Genomic DNA, 25,263 nt, shown 5'->3' with positions numbered 1-25,263 from the left:
ACTCGCGTTCCTTATAGAAACACGAACAGCGCCTATTTTGCCATAGCCTTACCCAACCTTACTGCCTACCCTACTCAAAAACTTTGTGCTCGCAACTGCGTATAGGTAATATGTGCTCCTATCACCTTATGCAGCGGTTCCGGTCTTCATTAAACAAAACATCATTCATCCACATTTCAGTACCCTAGCTATTTCTACTACTCTCCTCTAGTTCCTCTCTCATATAGCAGTAATATCCCTCACTCAAAGCTCCTTTACATACGTAATCCGCATTCCATCAAACATATTCATCTCCTTTACCCACAAATCTAGAGTGCAGGACTATCACCCTGCCCTACGCACCACTCGGGTTCAGACAGGATCCACAAAAAGAGGGCTACTAAATGTTAACCTTTTAACAGCGTTAACTTTGTTCCTGAGAGACGCCCGGGCGCCGCGGTATTTTGCCGTTTTTTAAATGATTACTTTTATTATGTACATATTTACTTAAGAAACAATTTATTTTCCAAAACAAAAACTTTCAATGGGATTCATTGTGCCTTTTCGGTACTCTATAATACACTTATGTCACATTATTCTTGAAATATATCGTAATATAAACAAATAAGATTGTAACATAAATAAATCAAAGCACGCATCGTGTGTCACTCTTACCCACTGGCGATGCGTAGCGTCGAGAGTGAGACAGATACAGGGCATGATTATAACTCGGACTAATTATCGACCTCAAGAAAAATCAGGGATCTGTTCTTTTATTTATCCTTGTGATGTTACAAATTATTAGGCAGATATTTAAACAGATGACATAAGGCCAAGGATTGACGTATTATTTTATCCAAAGTTCCACACCATGAAAAAATCCCTCCAAGTTGAACTGAGGTTGGAAACTTGGAGCAAAGTAAAAACACATATGCTTATGTCAGCCGCGTATGGGCATGTTTTGTGAAAACACATACGGTTATGCTAGCCACGTGGATCCGGTTAAGCTGTGTCCTTTTCCTTAGACAACCTAAATATAATATAGAACTGTGATTGTCTTCAGATCAGTGGTGATGAAAGAATCCTTTTAGGGCGTCTTCGGAGAGTCGGTCACCCCGATGAGTCCGTCTATACCATAGATCCAGGTTCAGCAAAGCAGGAGGTAACGGGAGGAGTAAGTGAAAATTCATATTTTCCACCTAAGGCACTTTGTCCATACTTGTCTTCTCTTCTAACCCTTATCCACACCCAATGGTGCATAGGGCACTCCATCATATAAACGTAGTATTATCTTGGTGATCAGCCCTCCGCTCCAGGTGCCAGTCCCGGGTAATATTGAATAAATAGTAGATTGAAAAAATCACATTTTTTTTGACCTCCCCCTGGGGATCGAACCCGGGGCCTTCAGAACGGTAGCCGAGCGTGCTGAACATTACACTATGGAGGCAGACAAAATATTTACTATACTTGTATACCGGAGTAAATGCTAATAATTATCAATTTCTTCCTCTCTTTGCATTGAAAGCTCAATCGTCATCTGCAGACGAGGAGTATATGGTAGTGCATCTGGTATTATCTAGCCCCTAACTCGCATTAAGGTATGGCAAAATGCTCGAGGTGCCAGTCTGGGGGTGCCGTATTCATATTACAATGCAAAAACACTTACTGTTGAATCACCATCAAAAATAAGTTTTTTCATTAATTGATTTAGCAATCACTTTGTGGTAAAATCTATCCATTTCAATTTAAGTTTTACCTGGTAAATACCACTATTTCTTAATATTTATGACAAAAATCTGTGATGTCATAATTTACGGTGGAATGCATCGAAACACGTGTCACAATAGATCTTAACACATTGTCAATGTTTTTCGCGGACTGTCGGTCAGCTGTGGGACACAGCAAATGCCGTTTTTGTCGACTGTCGGTTTTCGGCGGGAAACAGCAATATACGGGTGTGTTATCAGCGTGAAATAAAACGCCTTGAAGGGTAATTTGCTACCTGGGTGCTAGGCGACAGTCTGTCGACGTTATTTGAGATGTCTTGTCCGGATTGGCTAGTGTGCCGCTTGTAAAGGCATCCCCAGAAATCTAGAGTTTTTATGCGATCTCAATCTCCAGTTTAGTTTGAGTCATTTCATGTATTGGACTATTTTTCATACCGCTCGCATTGTTTTGTTTACTGTTTGGTATTTTATTATTTGAATATATTAGCATTGTTTAGGACGTTATCCCAACAAAAATGTCTTTACAAGCTAATGATAGTGACAATGAAGTGTATGCCGACAATTTATCTAATTGTTCATGGTTGAAGAGTTGTCAGAAACGAACCGAGTGATGATGAACAAATACCAAGACCTAGAACGTTTCACCGTCGCACTATTCCAAGTGATTCTGATTCGGAGACGAGCTCAGATGAGGATGAGGACGAGTAGTCATCGGTTGATAGTCCTCCAGTTGTGGAATCGTTTTTAGGCCGCCGCGGTTGAATTCAAATGTCCATTGTCCTCAAAGTGTAAGTGATGCGATATTATTTATCGGTGAGGATTTGTTTGAATATTTTGAAACGAATCTAATAGATATTACTACCAAAACTCACATAATTACTAATTATATTTAAAAAATCGAGAAAGTGGAAAAATATTACTTCGAAAGAAATGATAAAGTTTTAGGGGCTGATTAATTTGATGGGACAAGTTGGAAAGAATATAAGGGATGAGTATTGGTCTACGGAACCAACAACCGAAACTCCTTATTTTGCTAAAACGATGTCCAGAGACCGGTTTCGGCAGATTTGGAAAGCGTGGCATTTTTCTAACAATGAAGAGATCAGATAGTTGCAAAGTAAAACCAATTATTGACCACTTTTTATGAACATTTACAAACCCCACCAAGAATTAAGTTTAGATGAGGGAACGATACCTCGGAGGGGAAGACTATTTTTTAGTTTACAAAGCTTCTAAAATTGGAATATTTGTGCGAATTTTATGTGAAAGTGATACAGGTTACTTTTGCAATTTTGAAATATATTGTGAACAAGGACTTAAATTACTAGAAACTGTAAAAAAAGTTGTGTCTCCGTTTACTAATTTATGGCATCATCTTTATATGGACATTACTACAACAGTGCCGAAAATTGCAAGGCTTTATTGCTAAATAAAATACGAGTTTGTGGTACTGTAAGAAAAAACAGGGGTCTACTCAAATTATTGCAAACGATTAAACAGAAGAAAGGCGAATCTATTTTCAAAAGAAAAGGCGATGTACTATTGCAAGTTTGGCAATATTGAATATTGAATGGTATTTACTAAATTAATATGGGATTTTTATATTCAGCTTTGAAATGTGGTGAAATTATGATGTAATCAAAGCAATTATAATTTATTTTTGATGATAAAATGTCACATATGTATGTTTCTTTGAAAATTTCAATCGAAAATATTATTTGGTTTAGAAATTGTGTGAACTTTAAGATAGCGATATATTTTTGCGCTAATCGCGAAAAACACCCACTATAGGCTAGAGTCTATTGTTCGAAGCGCCCGACTACAATGTGTTAAGAAATAGTGACATTTACCAAGTAAAACTTAAATAAAATAAGTTTACATGAATATTATTTTAAAAAATCCAATGCAAGCGTACAATACTGTTTTCTGTACATCTAATGCTTTTGTTCCTTAATCCTTTGGACGTGTAAATTGACTATAGTCCATGGCTTGTAAAAGCCATGGACTATAGTCTATGGCTTGGAAAAGTTGTTTGTTTACTTTAGTACAAGCCATGGACTTAAGTAAACAAATAAAAAGAAATAAGAGGAATTTATTAGAATACTTCTTTATGGAAAATTTGCTTTCTTCATATCAACTTTTATTTTTAACGTGTTTTAAGGGTTAATGACGGAATTTATCTGTTAAATGGATATGGCACTTCTAACCTTATTTGCACTCAATGGTGCAAAGGGCACTGGATCATATCGACTGTTTTCTCGGTCGTTAATAATGTGAATGCCCTGCACTTAAGTAACAGACAGCTAGGAGTGAAAATAATTAATATTTATTTTGAACGCCTTGCGACCGAGAAAAAATTGGCACGATCAAGTATGCCAAATACTTGGAAGCGGTCAGGTTAGGAATCGAAATAATCGGCGAGTATGTATGAGGAGATGCATGAACGTGGAAGAGGGGAAGAATGTTTGTAAAGACAGAGTGGTGTGGCGTTCTATTCTCTATTCCCTGCGGGGTAACGAAATGATAGTGAGTTAATTAGTTAGTTTGTCTCCTTGCGATTGGAAGCCAGAACTTCTAACACAGTATGTAGTCAACTCACTAACGTAATCGGAGAGTAATATTGGCGGGTACTTGTGTTTCAGGATGTTACTCAAGACACAGACGGAGGACTCTGGAGGATGACCGATAATACTTTTAATTTTGACTAATTATCACATCACATCTTATGCAGGAGGCGAGTTTTACAGTCTTCAGTCCACTAATCGCTGTTTGCGGGAGACTGGTTTTTGGAATATATTGTGATATTTAAGGTTTATAGTGACATCTGTTGAATTTTCGTTAAAGCTTTATTATAACAGTAAAACTCAAGACTATTCCTCATCGTTCACTTTGTGTTTTAAATACTTCATCAATTTTGTTTTAAGTAGTATTACACAAAGTAAATGATGAATGATACGGAGAGTGTTAAATATTAGGGGTACCCGGAATTAATGTCACTTTTCATATGAAAAATCAAATGTTGTTAGTATTTATATTTTACAAGTTTAATTACAATATGTATTTTCATTTATTCTCTGTGACCTTTTTCCATCTTTCTGGTAACATTCCAAAGCCTTTGTCAATAAAAATCTTGGGCTTTCACTCGAATTATTCAGTTATACCCCTTTTCACGTCATCATTGTTAATGTAATTTTTTCCTTCTTAGAAATGTTACACTAAACAAAAAAGTGGCAGTCCGAAGGAGCAAGGTCCAGAGAGTATGATGAATGTCTTAAAATATTACATTCGAAACTATTCATTTTTATTTTGCTGTATGCAGGCGAGCCTGCAGTAAATATGCTTTTTTTCGATTCGCCAAAGACTTTTTTTTTCTTTTTATTTCAACTGACATAAACGGTTGAATTGCTTACAATTTGCTTGTCCAGGTTTGAGGACCTCATAATGATTTATTCCTTTGGAATCCCACCAAACACACAAAATCACTTTTTTCTGGTAAGACCAGTATTAGGAGTGAATGTCGGTATTTGACCTTTAGATAACCATTGTCTTTTTAGTTGTCGTGTAGAATACAGCACCCAATTTTCATCACAAGTTAAGATGACAACATTTAAAGACATTTCTGATTGCAATTGAAACAGCTCTTCGCGCGCGTTCACTCGGTCATCGCGGCGCTTGTCGTTTAGCGCATATGGTATCCATTCACCACGTCTCCACACTTTGCCAATTTTTTCAAAACTCTTTTTAACACTTAACCATGAATGCCCCGAATGTGCTCGCAATTTTTCCATACAATAAGGTTTGATTGTATTCAATTTCAGTAGCCACAATAAAATCAACCACTTTGGTGTGTCTTCCTCTTCTTGGGATATTCTCCAAATCAAAATCCTCAGATGGGAATTTCAAAAACCACCTCTGACACTCTAAAACGTCTAAAGTAAACGTCTAAAATATCCCCTAATATATCACAAATGTTTTTAATTATATCACATTGCTTTTAGTTTTTTCAATATTAAGCATCAAATTTTTAACAAATTCTTTACTCAGTTCAAATGGATTCATATTAAATTCGATTATGGAATTTGAATTTTTAAAATTGAAATCAGGTAATAGCAAGCGTATACAGTGAAACCTCTATCTATCGTTTTTAAAGGGACCTATTGAAATTAACTATGAATGCGGGAAAACAATGAAAGCGGGATTAAGGAGTTTATACACAAGGAGATGCTATCGAGTGAAGATACCGTCCTCCCAATTTGAATAACCATTAGTAGGTTCAAATTCTAAGAGGAATACAAGGTTTAGATGTAAATAAATGTATTTATTTTAAAAAAATACAAAGTTGAACAGAACCTAAAAAATATTAAAGTTTGTTGTTTATTTTAAATAATCCGTGATCGGCATTTGTATTTTTCTACTGCTTTATTTTCGTAAGTCAAAAGTTTATTTTCATCTTTGCAAATATTTTTTTTTGGCATTGAATGTGCGTAGAAGAAAGTTTTCAATCTTTCAAAGAGTGTGCATGCTTCTTAAAATAAAAGTACAGGCAGCGGCTCCTCTTCGTCAATATCGACCTCTCCTGCTGTATCTGTCAACCTTGCGTCACATAGGCTTTCGATAGTTTCTATCCCACACGTTGGAATATTGTCATCGAATGAAACAAAATTGAAGAAAATATTAAAAAAACAGCCAAAATATATCAAATATGCAGCGTAATTCAAACGATGAATGCGGTAAAATGGTGACAGAAAGACGATCGATGCTATCCATTTTTGTATGAAATGCATTCGGGGTAGAAAAAATAAACGACACATCCGGGAAAACGATTATTTGAGGAACGATAGATAGAGGTTTCACTGTATTTAAAATAAACACAAAACACAACTAACTACTAGCGCGGCCGAAGCTTAACTAACTTAACCATATTATTACATATTATTAGTGTATTTACCAACACGTACTTTTACTTTATATTTTAAATTGTTAAACTTTATTCATCAATATTTTTTTTATATACATAATGATAGTGCATATTGATTTTTTAAATTTTTAGTTTGTAGTAAATATCGTTTTTAAATTGTTTGAATTTGAAATAAATACAGTGATTCACGTAATTGGGAGAATTATTTAGTACGTTGGGTAGAAAAACCGACTAATCGCTGCTAGGCCATTTACGGTTGATAGCGAAAAGTCAAATAGTCAGCGTTTGGTAGTTATCGTTTGGGAGTGATTATATTTATTTTTTCTTTTATCGGAAGATTTGAAATGTTTGAATGATTTATATGCTTATGCGATTAATACGTTGCGCGAGTGGAATACGCTTGCGTCACTCGTTAACCCTTTAATTACTAGGAATTTTGAGGTTACATGATAGAAATACCTTATTATTAATGATCCACACACAGGCCTTTAAGGGATCATTTTTTTGCATTAAGGCCCAGTATTCAATATTTTTCTATAATCCAGGAAACATTTTACGTAATTGATTTTACCGCCTTTGTAGTGAAAAAATTAGTTTTGCTTCGAAACAAATATGGTTTTGAAAAGAAAAGAGTTATTGAAAGGTAAGGAGTTATGTACAAATAATATTTATAAAAAATATAAAAAGATTTTTTTCTATTTATACTCATATATTCAAAAAATAAAAATATCTAATATACATTTTTTAATAAAATCAGGCGTGGAAAATCGTGTTAACTCTCAGGCGATCGGCTGTTGATTGAATTCAGTGTTTGCGAGTATGGAATTAATAAAATATAATATTTTTTGTACTTGTAATTATATTACATTGAGATATGGAAGAAAATATGTATGTATTTATTTATATTGTTTTTGTCAAATGTTGTTACATTTATTTTAAGCTTGTTTATTCCATTACTCATCTTTCAAATATTTCATTAAAATATTCTTTAAAATTCATATGTTTTTATTGGCTCTTTCACGCTGCATAAGAAAAATACATACATAGCCTAGTCAGCTACCATTCCATTTGTTTAGTCTGAAGTGAAGACTTCCCCTCGCTCTCCTCTACGCTACATTCCCAGAATCTTCCAGCAAAATGTTATCAGAACAAGGGTTGCGTAAAAGATGATAATAATAATTGAAAAATTATCTAAATTTTTTTTTTCAAACTTTAACCCGCACCCAATGGTGCATAGGGCACTACATCATAAACGCAGTGTTATCTTGTTCGTTAATATATGAAGGAAAAGTGATAAGCCTTCCGCTTCAGGTACTAGTCCAGGCTAATATTGAATTAATATTAGAGTGAAAAAATCACTTATACTTATTTGACCTCCCCTCCTGGGAATCAAACCTGGGACCTACAGAACAGTAGCCGAGTAGGCAAAAATAAAATTAATTTTTGTATTTTTTTTAATGAACCCGGGAACTCTAGTACGGTAGCCAATCGTGCTGACCACTACACTACGGAGGCGTACAGTATGTACCTAAATATTTACTTATAAATATTTATACAGAAAACATTCAGATACTAATGAAATAAATATAAATTTATACTATTACAATACAATAGCAGTAACGAACATTTTATAATTCTCTTCTACTTGCTGTCAATGTGCAATATGTACTCATTGTATGTAAGTGGATTTAACACATTGTTTGCGGGGATCGATTAAAAGCGTATTTTACATAATGTTGGTAGAGAGTGGGAGATGCTTATAAGCTTACTATTCGCTTACATTGGTAGAGCGCGAGAGATGCCAAAAAACATTGTACAGATTGGAATTGGGTTTGCAATTACTTGTGATTAGTATATGACCCTAATTAGTCCGCCTCCGTAGTGTAATGGTCAGCACGATTGGCTACCGTACTAGAGTTCCCGGGCTCATTAAAAAAATACAAAAATTAATATTATTTTTGTCGCGATATACTTTTTAAAACTTTATTTATGATTATTATTGACGAATAAAAAACGATTTGCACGCACACCCCGACAAGTCGATATCTGCTGACAAACTGAGCGATAGTCGATATATATCGACAGTCTGCAGTAAAAAGGTTAACCTTTTGACTGCGTTAACTTTGTTCCTGAGAGACTTCCGTACGCAGCGGTATTTCGCCGTCTTTTAAATGATTACTTTTATTATGTATTTAGTTAAGAAGATATTTATTTCCCAAACAAAAACGTTCAATGGGATTCATTGTGCCTTTTCGGTACTCTATAATACAATTGTGTCACATTATTCTTGAAATATATCGTAATATAAACAAATAAAATCGTAACATAAACAAATCAAAGCACGCAACGTGTGTATCGCATCTTACTCACTGGCGATGCATAGTGTCGAGAGTGAGACAGATATAGGGCATGATTATGGCGCGGACTAATTACCGACCTCAAGAAAAATCAAGGATCTGTTCTTTTATATATCCTTGTGATGTTACAAATTTTTAGTGAGATATTTCAACAGATGTCATAAGGCCAAGGATTGACGTATTATTTTATCCAAAGTTCCACACCATGAAAAAATCCCTCCAAGTTGAACTGAGGTTGGAAACTTGGAGCAAAGTAAAAACACATACGCTTATGTCAGCCGCGTATGGGCATGTTTTGTTGAAAGCCGAGCCGCGTGGATCCGGTTAATAAAGTTTTAAAAAATTATACAATTTAATATTAACAGTTTCTATTCATTTCTACTTATTACAATCTTATAATTTTAGTTGCGCTGAGACTCTCCAAAAAGAGACTAAGCTCTTGTGCATGGAGAGGGACTTTTTTCTCCTTTTTTTGTTGTTGATAAGTATCACGCCATACATTTTTGTTAAATATTACCAGGGAACATATATTTTTATGGGGTGTGAGGGAGTTATCTTGTTTAGTTTTCTATTGTACAGTCTGTATATGTTTAAAGTATTCGTTAAGTTTATTTTTTAGAGTGTTTGTGTCATTTATATTATATTTTCAATTTCTAAAGGAGGCTGTTGAAATTTTTTATTCCTAAATACACTTAGGTCTGTTTTTATGCGGATCCATTTTATGCAATTTTGAAGTTATATGATTTTCAAATGTAACGGAACCTATCCCTTATTTTTTTTATGTAGTTCATGTTTTTTGTTATGCGAATTCGCATTTAATAAATCTAAAATTGAAACTAGTGCAGGTTACAACTGTTGAATGAGGACACCATCAGAAAATCAGTCATTAATGGCACAAAGTTAAGTTCAAATCTTACATCGTATTCGAGAGATACTTTGTTGGAAAAAAACAGAAAAAGTATATGTTCATAAATATGTGTATGCTGACTGATAATAATAAATTGTAGGATTAAGAGAAATATCGCTCACTCCTTTCAAGAACGTCATAAATCAAAAAACTTGATTTTTCAGGAGAACGTTTTTAAAGTTTAAAAATAAAACACAATGTATTAAAAATAAATATCAAGCCACTTATTGAACTTTTTACTGTACAACAGATCTTTTTAGGTAAAACCTGGAGGTTTTTTCTCCATTTGAAAAATATTTAATACATTTAAAAAAAGAATTAAACAATACATTTTCTTCAAAATGCAAAAACAACACTTTCTGTCCTGTAGCGGGTAAATATTAAGTTAAAAATAAGCCGCTTTTTCTGGGATATAGTACATTTTCTGGGCATTCCGAAAACATGCACAACTGTAAATTGACAATTTTTGATTTATGACGTTCTTGAAAGGAGTGAGCGATATGTGTATTGTGTTTTTATTTTTATGACTTTTTATAAACTTTTTTATGCGATTTTTGGTACATTCTTCATATTGATTTGAAATTATGCCGTTTTAAAAAATAATGGAACCTATCCCCCAATTTTGTATGTACTTCAAGTCTTTTTTTTATGCGAATTATTTTATTTATTTATATAAAACTAACAGAATATTTACAAAAAATAACAAAATAAAATAAAATCTAAAACGTGCACAGCTTAAAATTGACGATTTTTGATTTATGACGTTGTTTGATTCTAGTTTTGAGTGATTGTTTTCTTTGGAAAGTTGTATAACTGATGTTTTTTGTAGATATATTCTATTGTATGCACTGGGAATTGTGCGAAGAGGTTTATTGAACATCTGTATTGCACATCGAACGATCCGCAGCTGAATAAATATGAACCTGAATTGGCATCTCTTTTCCTTATATCTGAGTTATTAGTTAATATCTTCCCAAATTTGTAAAAAGTTATAAAAGGTCATCCAGCATCCATCAACGTTATCAAATTGATTTATTTTATAACTACAACGCTCTATTAAAGATAATTTAATATATATTTTGAACCATTATTATATATTGTACTTAGTGATCGGTTTAGTCAAAGCTTTTTTCATTAAACGCGGTGAAACGGTGTTCCGGCACCTTTTTTCACGGATAATTTATTTTTAATTTTCAAAATCAGTGAAACAATGTTTGTGCTTACGTAATTACAATTTTCTTCTTCTTCTTCCTTCCATGTTCCCTCCCTAGGTGGAGCATATGTCACTCTGTCACGCGCCATCTCCTTGGCTTCCTCCCAGGTCAGTCCGGCATCCTGAAGCTTTGCTGAGTGTAGTCGGTGAATGGGCGCCGGTATCCTCGGGGTTGGAAGAAGAGACGCGAGGGGTTGAAGCTCTCAGGTGGCATTCTATGGATATGTCTCGACCATGTCCACCTTCTCTTCTTCGGGACTTCCAGTATGAGGGGCTGTTGAGTTCTTCTCCTCACATCGTCATTCCTGACAAAGTCATACCACTTTATAATCTATATTTATATAATTTGTCAAAATGATAAAATATGGCGTTGTGATGAATATTTAAATACTAACTAACTAATTAAACAATAACGCCACTTCACCGCAGGGATAGACAGAGAGAATAGAACGCCACACTACTCTGTTTTTGCAAATATTATTCGCCCCTTCCATGTTCATGCATTTCCTCATACATACCCGACGATTTTTACGCCTCCTAGCCTGACCACTTTCAAGTATTTGGCATACCTGATCGTGCCAAGTGTTTCTCGGTCTTAATTACATTCGCCTCATATTGTTTTATTGTTCTTTCCTCACTCACTCGTTCCACATGTCCAAACCATCTCAACACACCTTTCTTAATTTTATCGATTACGCTTATCCCAGCCTTGCATTCCTTCCTTATTTCACTATTTGAACATCTATCATACATTGTTCTGTCCTACATTCTTCTGAGAAATCGCATTTCGACTGCATTCAGTCTACTTTCATCAAATGAATATTTAAATGATATTATATATTTTTTAGTAGTTCCGGGATCTTTTTTATTTAAAGAAAGCCACAAGTTTAGTAGTGATATTACTAGTTTATTTTACGTTTTCTTTTATTGGATAATTGCATTGATCAATCACACAGCTTTCATACCTGTTATTGGATGCTACTGTCTTAATAGTTCGATGATATAATTATTGCAACAGTCTGTGCATTAAGCGATCAATTATACAGTTGTTGCTAACTGTATGCGAGCGATTATAGATCAAGTGCGAGTTTTGTTTTTTTCTATGGACTAATACAGTGGTGGCGGTTTGGTTTTTGATCCTCGTGAAAATAATTGCTTTAAAACTAACATACTTTTATTTAACAAATGTAAAATCAGTTTTGTAGGTGAATTAGTGTTTCTATTATTATTAATATAACATTTCTTAGATTAGTTTGTTTATTTCCCGTGTTTCCTCTACCCACAGTCAAGGTAACAATAATCTTTTCATACTTTATAATATTTTTTATTTAATTATTTTTAAATTTCAAACGTTTGGTTTCTTTCTCGCACTACTCACTTATAAAAAATGAGTGACAAAGAAAAACCTCCGGACCCTCCGGATGGAGAATCAGATTCGTCACAAGCAACGATGGAGTCTGTCCCGGATGCGGCAGATTTCATCACAATTCAATGCCAAAACAAACCTAAAAAACAAAGAATGACCAAACGTAGTGAGAGGAAATCGAGTTCCGACTCGGATCGTCTCGTTCATAAATGTCCAAGTCCACGTAATGTTGTTTCTAATAGTGTTTCTGATTTACCTATTCAGTCAATTTCTAACCCAATACCGAACTGACCTACAAATACGCTCACAAATACACAAACAAAAGTCCCATTATCCCGCTTATACAATGGAATGGACCGTGCTCCATACATTGTACATGTATCGAAAATCCAGGCTGACAGCGAAACCGCAACCAACCTTTATGATATTGATTTCGGTCGCTTCCTTCACAGAAATAATATTCGGACGGCCTGGAACGGAATCAAGTCCGTCGGCCGCAACCGTCTTTCAGTGGAGTTTAAGACGGCGAACGAAGCCAATTCATTTTTAAATTTAGATTTACTAAAAACGGCAAAATACAATGCATTTATTCCGTCTTACCAAGTAACAAAACTAGGAGTTACCAAAGGCATCCCTTCACATTGGTCTGAACAGGACATTGTGGAGAATGCTGAGGTTCCTCGAGGATTCGGTAAGGTCCTTAAGGCTCGACGATTGAATTATCGATCGAGAACAGGGGAAACTGTCGAATGGAAACCTTCCAATACTGTCGTCTTGACTTTCGACTCCAAGTCACTGCCTTCGAATATTTCGATTTTCAACGTACTCCTTCCCGTGGAGCTTTATGTGTTTCCAACGATACAGTGCTACAAGTGCTGTAGATTTGGACACACAAAAACTGTATGTAGATCCCTCGCACGCTGCTATAAGTGCGGGTCCTCACACAATGGGGATACTTGCAATGTAGCAGCTGAAGTATACAAATGCCTCAACTGTTCAGGAATGCACTCTGCAATTAGCAAGTCATGCCCGGAACTTAGCAGGCAACAAAATATTAAACATACGATGGCGGACAAGAGCATTTCTTATATAGAAGCATCAAAAATGTTTAATAAATCCACAGTCTCTTATGCAGAAATGGCATCAAAAAATCCTAATTTTACATCCAAACCCAAAACGATTATACACCCCACTCCCTCTACATCCTTCAAAAAGACAGTGGAAAAAAAGTCAAAGTCAAGAGGCGTGCCTCCTAATCCTCAAACACATATCGACCCCTCACTTCTTTATTTCCCAAATGGACAGTCTCCATCGGGATCTAACGGAGGTGCTTTCCCCAACACAGTCCCCCCAAAACCAGACACGAACTCTACACTCATCACTACAGTCCTACACCTCATATTATCACTCTTACAAAAAAACACCAAAATACCGTCCAACGTTGCCCGTCAACTAATTCAATCGTTAAATTCCCTTTTAACAAAAAATGGCTCCTCCGATGAGGATTCTTCAGTGGAACTGCCATAGCCTTAGAAATAAGAAAGAAGACCTTCTTAATTCACTCCACGAAGAATCTATATCTGTTGCGGCCGTCTCGGAGACATGGATGATACCGGGATCCAATATTGGATTTCGGGGCTACCACTGTCTCCGAGACGATCGCGAAGATGGAAAGGGCGGTTCCGCCCTTCTCATCAAAAACTCCTTACCATTCTCCCCCATCAATGTTAGGCCTGAAGGTTGCCCTTTCCAAGTGACAGCCGTTAGGGTCTGCTTATTGACCATCCTATCTATATATATATCTCCATCCAACAAACCCTCAAAATCAATTCTTTTTTCTATTTTTCGGCAATTAGTCCCTCCTTTCCTAGTCCTCGGGGATTTTAATGCCCACCACAGTCTGTGGGGTGCTCCGACATGCGATAGATTAGGAAGAGATATTATTGATCTCTCGGATGAACTGAATATGTGCATCCTTAATGATGGTTCACCGACACGCCTCCAAATTCCAAACCAACGACCCAGTGCTGTAGACTTAACAATCTCCAGCGCTGAAATTGCACCAACGCTCCACTGGAAAATATTGAAAGACCCTCTCGGCAGTGATCACTATCCCATCATTATCGATTTCATGTCCAGTCACAAAAATTGTAATCTGAACCGCTCTCCTGGGGGCTTGCACCGACCGAGATATATCACTGCAGGCGCCAATTGGAAGGACTTCTCGAGATCAGTAGAAAATAGGGTAAAGGAAATGCCAACTCCAACAAGAGAAAGTGCGGTGGAATGTTACGAGACCTTAGCATCGCACATTATCTCTTCTGCTAACACATGTATTCCTTTAAAAACAAAAAGCAACCGAGCAAAACCTCCCCCAGCCCCATGGTGGGATAGAGAATGTACAGAGGCCATCCTGAAAAGAAAAAAACAGGCTGAAAATTACTCAAAAAACATGAGCCTCGAAAATTTCCTAATTTTCAAACAAGTGGAGGGAAAAACAAAACATCTCTTGAGAAGTAAGAAGAGACAGGGATGGAAAAAGTTTTGTTGCTCTTTATCCCGAGATACACCTCTTTCGGAGGTTTGGAGCATGATCCGCCGATTTAGATGCTCTTTCAGTCCGCCAATCAGCCGACCTGAGACATCGGTTTGGGTGGAAGAGTTCGCCAACAAACTAGCCCCGTCAACCGCGAATAATTGGAATGAAACCTCTTACACATACAATTTTAGAGAGAGAAGCTGGTTGGACCAAAAATTCAGTCTAGAAGAAATGAAGTCTGTCCTCAGCCGCCTGAGTGACTCATCCCCAGGTATAGACGGTATACTATACAGTTTCATCAAACATAACAGTGACCCTTCCCTCTCCTATATCCTATCTATTATCAATCTTTTCTTTGAATCTGGTAATATCCCCATCTCCTGGAAAACCCAATCAATTATCCCAATCCTAAAACCCAACAAAAACCCCAATTCCGGATCATCCTACCGCCCTATAGCCCTCTCCTCCACACTGTTAAAAGTAGCTGAACATATGGTGAAATATCGTCTGGATTGGTTTGTGGAGAGCTCCAAAACTCTTCCCGAATCTCAATTTGGCTTCAGGAAAAGGAAGAGCACTATTGAAAGCGTTTCTGTCCTGACTTCCGATATAAGGGTGGCATTCTCAAAAAATGAGTTTTTAATAGGAGTGTGTCTAGATATTAGTGGAGCGTATGACAACGTCATAATACACATTCTGGAAAGTAAAATGTTACGTCTAGGCATTCCGCGTAAATTAACTTCATTTGTAGCAAACCTGATTCTTTCCAGGCAAGTGGAGATTCAGGTACGTGGTCAGGAAATGATAGGAAGAGAGTTGAGCAGGGGCCTCCCTCAGGGGTCCGTCCTGAGCCCAATTCTCTTCAATATCTATACGCATGATATAAGCAACGTAATCCTTAGACCCTCAGCTTTATTGCAATACGCGGATGACTTCTTCCTTTATGTGTCTGGTCGAGACGTTAAGACTTTGGAAACTGTTTTAAATACTAGTATGAGAAACATAAGGAATTGGTTAGTGGAACACGGCCTTAAACTATCAGCGAACAAAAGTAATGCTATAGTTTTTTGTAGACAGCGAAAAATCCCAGCCTTAAAAATTCAGCACGGAGATGATGCAGTCCCAACTGTCACACAAATTAAGTTCTTAGGTGTAATAATGGACTCTCATCTTACATGGAACTCATACACAAATCACATAGTAAACAAGTGCCAAGCCGGATTGAACACGTTGAGAGCAGTCTCAAGGGTGTGGTGGGGAAGCCATCCGTTCACTCAGAGACTGTTCTACACTGCGTATATCCGCAGCCATCTCGACTATGCGTCAGTCATTCTGGAACCCTGTTCGAAAAAAAATCTTCAGAGACTTGACCGAATACAGTCACAGAGCCTGAGATTGATTGTCGGAGCGATGAAGTCCTCTCCAATTAACGCCTTGCAAGTGGAGGCCTCTGATCCCCCCCTCGGAATGAGAAGACAGTACTTGGCAGATAAATTTCTCTTAAAATGTTCAATTAAAAAAGATAATCTCCTCTTTAAAAAAATAGAAAATCTCTCCCAATATGTGAATTTCTCCTCTTTTTGGAGAAACAAAAACCCCCCATCATTAGTTAACAGTTTTAAAATCTACACTACCTTTAAAAATAATATAAACACTCAAGACCTTTTTCCCCTTTATCGCTATCCTTTCAGTGCCCATATATTTTCCCCAAGTGTTTTACTCTCGTTCGGAGTTCAGAGCCACCTCCAACCCAATAGAAATTTCCACCAAATCCGGGCTTCCAAGTGGACAGGTTGGAAAATCATCTTCACTGATGGATCTCGGTCGGACTCGTCGGCCCACACGGGAGCGGCCTTTTATTGCGAATACAATAAATTTCAAAAATTGTTTAAGCTTCACCGGGAAGCATCGATATTTACTGCAGAAAATATCGCTATTAGAGAGGCTGTAAAATATGCATTAAATTCTCAAGAGAACAAGTTCCTAATTCTGTCGGATTCTCTGAGTGTCCTACAGAAATTGAAGTCTCCTCCTTTCCTATACCCCGAAGATGAATGCTGCATCGAGACTCGATTCCTCTTACTACGGGCGGCCTCATTAAATAAAAAAATTAGTATTGCCTGGATTCCGAGCCACTGCGGCATAGAGGGAAATGAGAAGGTGGATACCCTGGCAAAGGAGGCCGTCCTTAGCGGGGGCCCAGAATATGTGAATGAGCTTAGCATCGATGATCTCCTCGTTATTGTAAAGAAAAGACTTTTTCACTCATGGCAGGAACATTGGGATACCTCTGCCCAAATAAAGGGTAAAAATTTGTATAATATATGTCCTTTGGTAACGGAGAAACCCTGGTTCTCCCGTATAACTCTAAACAAGTTCGAGACAACATCCTTATGCAGAATGCGACTAAGCCACTGCTGTTGCAGTGCTCACTTGTTTAGAATACATGTCCGGGATACTGCCATGTGTGAATGCCGTCTTGAAGAGGAGGATCTAGATCACATGTTCTTTGGGTGCCCGTTGAATGACGGCTACCCGAGCTTCCTTTCAGACCTCTCCAGCATAAACGTCCCATTTCCCACCAACATCTCAACCTTACTAACCTCCCCTAACAAACTTGTTTATAAAATAATTTGTAAATATCTTAAAATTAATTGTATAAATTTGTAAAGGTGTATGATAACTTACTAAAATAACTCACTAAACAAACTAACATAACTAATAAAACTAACCCTACTAACAGGAATACTAACACTTATAAGTCAAATGTAAAAAGTGTATATAAAGAATAACTCGACACTGGCTATAACACCCAAGAAGGGTGAAAAGCCATCAAAAAAAAGAAGAAGAAGTGCGAGTTTTCTGTTTTGAAAGTTAAACGTCAACATTGAGTTGATATGCGTCTCGCGATATCACGAGGCTTGTTTGTGATTTGGAGAACATAACTCTCTTTTACACATGAAGAGAAACGACGGAATCAATAAAATTATCTGTATATAACTATGTTATATCATTCAATTACTATATTCATATTATAACTTCATTAATTTAAACGTTGACATGTTTTTAGTTATCATTAAGTTTGGATAAACATACCCGCTTGAACTGTCAAACATATAGCGAGCAGCGGTGGTCTTGTGTTTTCTGAAATATCTCTAATATTTCAAACAAAATGATGTCACTAACACAATAGAATCCGTCAATGTGTATTATTACTAAACGGGCTCATAAAGCTAACTTAATAAAAGGAAATAAACGTTCAGAAATTTTGTTTTGACAGCAATTATAAATAAACGAAAAAAAGCGGCGCACAAAAAAATTAAATTTAAACTAACGAGTCGCTATTGGTCAATTTAAAACAGATGTGCCCTCGCGCTTTGTCCTTTATAACATGCATAGACAAAACCTTGACCATAAACAATATTCGTATGGGTACTTGGTATCTACCTGGAAATCTAAACGGGGTAGAAAATGCTAATTTCACAAAAAATATTGTAGATTACCAAATGGAATAAAAATAAACTTGTTTACATAAAATTAAAATAAACTGAACGACTATACAGAAAGGAAAAAAACATTAATAGATTTTTTGTAAAATGGTACTTCAAAAATAACTTATTTGTTTAAAAATTTTGAAATGAAAATGTTATTTGAATTCATAAATGAGTAAAAAAGTTAAAGTATTTAAAACTTTTTTTGAAAGGAATTGTCTAAAAAAGATGTAGTTTTATTTTTTTAACTAAAATTAAATGATTACAGATTAACTGTTAAAAATATAGCTCAAAATTTAAGAGTCAGAAATTATATGATATAAATGCTGTAAAAATTACAGGCATAAAAAAATTCCGACAAAGATAACTGAAAGTCACTTTAAAAAATTAAGCATCCAATGTAACCCTTAAAATAGGAAAATTACACCCCTAGGCAATTAAAGCGTGTGTTGCTATTACATTCAACAGATGGCAGTGCCATTGCGATCAAAATAGGTATTTAAAAAAATAGTTGACAAGTAAAACACGTATCACATGTATACCTAGCTACGCGTTGATGTGGCCCAGTCTGGTTATATGGAAAATAAATAAATGAGATAGGACACATTTATAATACGTTTTATTTAACAAGGCTTCTAAGCACACAACGCGTTGATCAATGTAAAGTTTTGCGTGTGTTGATGTTACGTTCAACAGAGGTGCAGTAAAAAGCCTGCTTTTCAAATAAACATATTTTTACTAGCCACAAATGTAAGTAGGTACCTGTCGTAAGTTTTTGAAAAGGAAGAAAATGGGAAGCAGAGAACCAATTTGTTTAATTTCACAATGCTTGTGACGCAATGAAAATATTGATTATATACTCGTATATTACAACAATGCAATCGAAAATATTGAAAATGTTAAGTGACAGCAGCTGTCAAGAGGCACATTGGCGCTATGAAAAATTAAAGTATTTCGCATATTCCTGTTACGTTTATTAGGGTGGTGACTGACCAGAGCATTTCGTCGTAACGTAACGCCGTAACATCACTCGCGGCGATCATCAGCGAGCATCCGAAACTATGGATGGAGCCCTCGGCTCGCTGTACTGGCTATACGAATGCTCGCATCGTAACGTGTTACGTTACGACGAAATGGCTTCGGTCAGTCACCACCCGTAGATAGCGCAGCCTTTCCATAAAAAAAAAAACACATTTTAACTGTGAGAGCGAAAAAATACCCATCACAGGTATTTTTTTGCTCGCGAGAATGCAACGTTGTGTCAAAATTTCAAATCACTTGGTGAATACGTTTAGGAGATTTTAGATTTTAACTAACTTACTAACCATCCAAGCCCAAACACGATAAGTTTGAAAGTCGTTAGAAGAGGCCTACATCCAGCAGTGGAGAGACCTCTGACGAGGAAGAAGAAGAACCAGCCATCATGGCGCTTCTCCGCAGGGGTAGGCAGAGAGACTGGAACGTCACACCATTCCGTCATTGCAAACAATCTTCGCCTCTTCCACGTTCATGCAACTCCTCGTACATACCCGCCGATCATACCAGCCCCTGACCTGACCACTTTAAATTATTTGATCATACCAAGTTTTCCTCGGTCTTATGCTCCTAATTCCAACTACAATAATTTAATTGTAATATAATTATTCTTGGACTGGAGCTTTTACCTTTTCCCTTTTCCCCTTTTCCCCTTTTCCCCTTTTCTCCCTCCTGTCCCTCTTCCAGGTATTTTCATTAAATTACAAATATTACATTTTTAACATTAATATTAATGAATTTCTTGCCCATTATTAATTTATTCAATGAATTATTTTTATTTTTATTTTATGTACATAACAATTTACATAATATATTGCATAAAACATTTATAATATAAGTTATTACACAGACACACACGTACATACATACATGCATGTGTATGGACAGGTAGATAAAACAATAAGATAAAAATCAGATAGAAATAAGCAGGTGGATTTTTTTGTGACTGTTCTCTTAAATTTCTAAATTGAATGAAATTAAAATAAATATTCCCCACTGTATACATTTTTTCTTGGATTTGAAGACAATTGATTCCGAGTCTTCGTTGGGAAGGAGACGTTTATTGATTGTATTAGGTCCATTGTCGGGGGGCTGTCGGTAGCGCTAACGTAATTTCCTCTAGACGATATACTTGTTCCATAATGTCTGGCGAGCTGGCCGGAACCATCCTCCCTTGAACCATAACTCATAGCTAATCAACTAACATTTCAATGTCTGTGTATTAATACACAACTCCGCTTCGGACCTAACCGAAATCTATTACGATTGCACTCGTAAGTATTGAAATAAATAATATACGTCATATTGCCCCTTGACTATATCAGTAATGGGATGAATTGGTAAATGTCACACAGCCCCGTAAATGCCCAGACTTGAGAAACGACAGAAAATAGCATTTTCATTTATAATATTTTAGCTTATAATTTGACCAGTTAATTTATTTACAACATTTTGATTGTGTCCAAATACTTGTTCACAAATCTGGATTATCTCCAATTATAGGAATTATTTGTCATATCAAAGATGAGATGTCAAAGATGTCAAAGATGAGATGTCAAAAAATAATATGAAAAATAACTCCTATAATTGGAGATAATCCGGATTTGTGAAAAAGTATTTGGACACAACCAAAAATGTTGTAAATATATTTAGAAGATCTAAGAATTTGAGTAATGTGGTTGTCAATCATGAGTAAAATTGGTGAATGTTACATGTCGCTCACTCCTTTCAAGAACGTCATAAATCAAAAAACTTGATTTTTCAGGAGAACGTTTTTAAAGTTTAAAAATAAAATACAATGTATTAAAAATAAATATGAAGCCACTTATTGAACTTATTACTGTGCAACAGATCTTTTGAGGTAAAACCTGAAGGTTTTTTCTCTAATTGAGAAATATTTAGTATATTCAAAAAAAAAATTGAAAAATACATTTTCTTCAAAATGCAAAAACAACAATTTCTGCCCTGCAGCGGGTAAATATTAAGTTAAAAATATGTCTCTTTTGCTGGAATATAGTAAATTTTCTAGGCATTCTAAAAACATGCACAACTGAAAATTGACGATTTTTGATTTATGACGTTCTTGAAAGGAGTGAGCGATGTGTGTAAAGTGATATCTTATAAACCAGCCTTTGACGGTCGTAAGCCCAGTGAATGCCCAGACTTCCATATTCTTCTTCTTCATGTTGAGATGTAAAAAGAAATCAAAAAAATAATATCACTTAAGTTCATAGTTTCAAGGTTTGCACTGCAAATATGGATTTTACGTCGGATTTTTTGTAACGATAAAATTAATGTATAAATAAAAAGCCTCCTTATATAGAGTATGGCAGTCTGGCATTCCTCATCACGGCGAGGTGTGGATTTACACGTGTAATGTGAGGGGCTTTCCGAACATATCGGGAATTAGCATTCCATTACGATCTCTATCGCCGCAGCACGCTCTACACACTGCTACTAGGCGAGCCAAATGAATTATTAATGAAACCTTTTTTAGTTTAGCGTGAAGAGGAAACGAAAACAGTATAATTTTTGGTCTATTGTAGGTTAACAATCATTACAAAACACGGGTTTCGAGTCCCGCCACCTACCGACCCCGAAGCTCTTTGAGGAAATTTCCTAAATATTCAATTTACGAGCCGAATGGATCTTTGTCAGACGGGAGGAATATTTAATTTAACATTCTTAACCTATAAAGAGTTGTATTAGACTCGTGAGTGTTTATAACAGCCGATATAATTAATATTTTCATTCATTATTTTCTTTTGTTAAATTCGCCTTCGAAAAGACGTTATTTTCGTATATTGGCAATGAAACGATGGAGTAATTTAAATGTTGGTGACATTGCTAAATTATTGGCGGCTCTATTTGTTGATGTATAACACAAATGGTAGTGTAGTGGTAATTCATATCATTAGAAAAAAAACTAAAAACGCATTTGTGTCTTAAATCCTTCCCACAATGTCTTTTTTCCCAAACATATCACGGTGAAGTGCCCTTGAGGTAGTATTTTACGAAAATGACGCTGTATAAAATATCCAAAAGTATTTTTATCTTTACGAATACAAGGAACATAACAGCTCTGTTTAAATCCCCCGCGGGTTAAATTGACCCCAGTTAAAACGATCTAATTTATTAGCGTGTGTCAATAAAGATTTGTAACCGTTTCCTAAAAACAATCCGATTCACCCTTCCTCATCCATATTCATAGCCGGAGTATGCACAGTAACATGCCACACGCATGCTGACTTGTAATGTATGGGGAATGCTATATGTAGGTACAGATTCTGAGCAGAAGGTCCCGTTTTGCCGACCGGGTTTGCTTTTACCTGCTGCAGGCGGCCAACTACGTTTTCTGATTGGATAACCAACTTTTATTATTGCTTGTATAAATATGTTGTATCAAACCTAAGTTTTATTCTTGCTAGTATAAAGGTGAGGACTGAGCTTCACATTTCGTCGTAACGTAATATTCGCGGCGAGCATCCGACTCTACCGACTATACGAATGCTCGCATCGTAACGTGTTACGTTACGACGAAATGACTCCGGTTAGTCCCCACCTTAACGATATTGTATTGGATATTCAAACTTGATTTTTGCTTGTATAACGATGACATTAATATATTATGACAACGTTTAAATTATTTATATAATGGGTCAATTTTAATACCCATTACATAGTGCTATTTTTATGAGAAGATATTCGAAATATTAATCTATTTTTTTAATCATCACTCCGCTTCTTGTAAAAATTTCAGAATTTCAAATGCGTTGAGTAATTTTGTAAAATACGAGGTGTAGGTATCATTTAAATAAAAACGAGGTAAACGATTATTTATAACATAACGAAAAACATACAAATACAAATGAACAAAAACACGCAATACTTTCGTAATTTCTCGTACTACGAAGTTTAGAATGTTCAGCATATGCTACACATGTATCGCGTGAGTTTAACATTTTTGGAGAGTTAAACGATAATTAAGAAATGAATTATAAAAAAAGTTTAAGAAATATCAATTATTTGCACTAATAATCAAAACCAACGGTCAAAATGACGTTTCTTGAAACAAAGAGCGAGTACAAAAAATGTTGGTGTTATCCTAATTTTTATTGAATATCGTTTATTGAAATTTCGTTTTACGCGACGAAACGGGCTGCGATTACATACATACATTAAGCAGGTTAAATTTGAGCAGGATTAGTGAATAACGCATAGGAATCAGCTATTCGTCGACTTTCGGTAATCATTTTCTTTAAAAGCGAGTCCTTGATTATTTAATATAAAAGCTATATAAAATTTCACTTTCAGCAGCGCAGCGTAAACACAATAATGTATGTATTCGTTTTGTGCACGCGACTCCAAACAATTTGAATTTGGTCCGAAGACTCCAGACGATAATACCGTATGAATGTAGAGTAATCGTTCCGACTACAATACACGTGCGAGGAAGCTCCGGGAAACTCGCAGAAGTGGCTTCTTTATAATAATTTTGCTAAATACCAATTTGCTGTCCACGAAACAGTAAGAGTTGTGGAAAAGTTTAGAAATGTAATTAGAATCAACAAATTAAATCCCGTCGTGGCATATAGGACCGAATGCAGACTTAAAAATGCAAAAATCGATCGAATGCAGACTGCGAAAAGCAAGAATGCAAAAACGCGCTAAGAGTATCAGGAATGACTCTAAGAAGCAACACTAGGATAAGAGAAATATGCGAGATCAAAAATGTCGATGGGTGGAGAAGGCAACAAAGAAGACAATGGTATGCGCATGTGAGGAGAATGGAACCATCCAGACTCTTCACATTGCACTGCAATATATGCAACGTATACTGCAATGCCTGCAAACGCCTGCGCGAAAGTAGTCTACCTTGGGGTTGCCCTTGCAATGCAATATGGGGGAGTCTGGACGGTTCTATTCTCCTCACATCTGCATCTGCAATAGTTCTATTTAGACAGCAGACATCAGTCCATACCCATATTGGATCGAAGCGGTGTCCACTTGGTCGCCAATTCAAAATTCAAATTTCTTGGATTATCTGTCGAACGAATAGAAAGTAACACAGATGTCGTTAGACGAACATTAGAAAGCTCTGGATGAGAGTCATCACTGTATGATGAGAAAGTAAATAAAGGAGGAATGGTATTAATAGTACTGTAGAACTTTTTTTTTTTATGGAAACAAAGGTTTTGGAAAAAAAAACTAACTAAAGGTAAGGCAGACAGAATAAAAAGCCACACCACTATGACTTTGCAAACAATCTTTGTCTCATGTTATACATGAATATTTCATCTCGTGACCTGATCACTTGCATGTATTTGAAGTACTAGAACGTGCCAAGTTTCCCGCGTTATTCTTTTACTCTTATTTTTATTTACATTCACGTCATCATTTTCTTTCCTTGCTCATTCGATCCACGTTTCCAAACCACCCCAACAAGCCTTTTAAAATTTTATCCAAAATGTTAATCTCATTTAGTCTAGCATTCTTTCCGTATTTCACTATTCGAGCATCTATCATATTTCATATATCATTTTGCCCCACATTCGTCTGAGAGATCGCATTTCGACTGTGTTCAGTCTACTTTCATCCTTCTTCTGCCAAATCCATGCACAACTACATCCTTATATTGTGATTTGTTTAAACGAAGTAAGCCACAATAAATTACAAGAGACCCTTTGCAACGGTGTTCTGTGAACTGTTCGGTGGCTCCTCGCGTGTAGGG

General features: G+C 36.0%; 1 long non-coding RNA gene across 2 annotated transcripts in view; it reads right to left on the bottom strand.

Annotated features, from left to right (window-relative positions):
• The window catches only part of LOC148313148 (uncharacterized), a 55,107-nt gene extending 36,803 nt beyond the window's left edge, over window positions 1–18,304 (bottom strand). For both annotated transcript variants that reach the window (XR_015838290.1, XR_015838291.1), the window contains exons 1-2: window positions 18,103–18,304; window positions 11,113–11,406 (exon numbers count right to left, since the gene is read on the bottom strand). This is a non-coding gene — a long non-coding RNA (uncharacterized LOC148313148). The remainder of the gene's footprint in view (window positions 1–11,112; window positions 11,407–18,102) is intronic.
• Window positions 18,305–25,263: the final 6,959 nt, after the last annotated feature.

This window comes from Brachycentrus maculatus, unplaced genomic scaffold, assembly GCF_059751285.1.
Source record: "Brachycentrus maculatus isolate JH-2025_06_01 unplaced genomic scaffold, ASM5975128v1 h1tg000018l, whole genome shotgun sequence".
Classification (NCBI taxonomy): domain Eukaryota; kingdom Metazoa; phylum Arthropoda; class Insecta; order Trichoptera; family Brachycentridae; genus Brachycentrus; species Brachycentrus maculatus.
The sequence above is the reverse complement of the archived record's forward strand: the minus strand, read 5'-3'. Positions and strand labels throughout refer to the sequence as shown.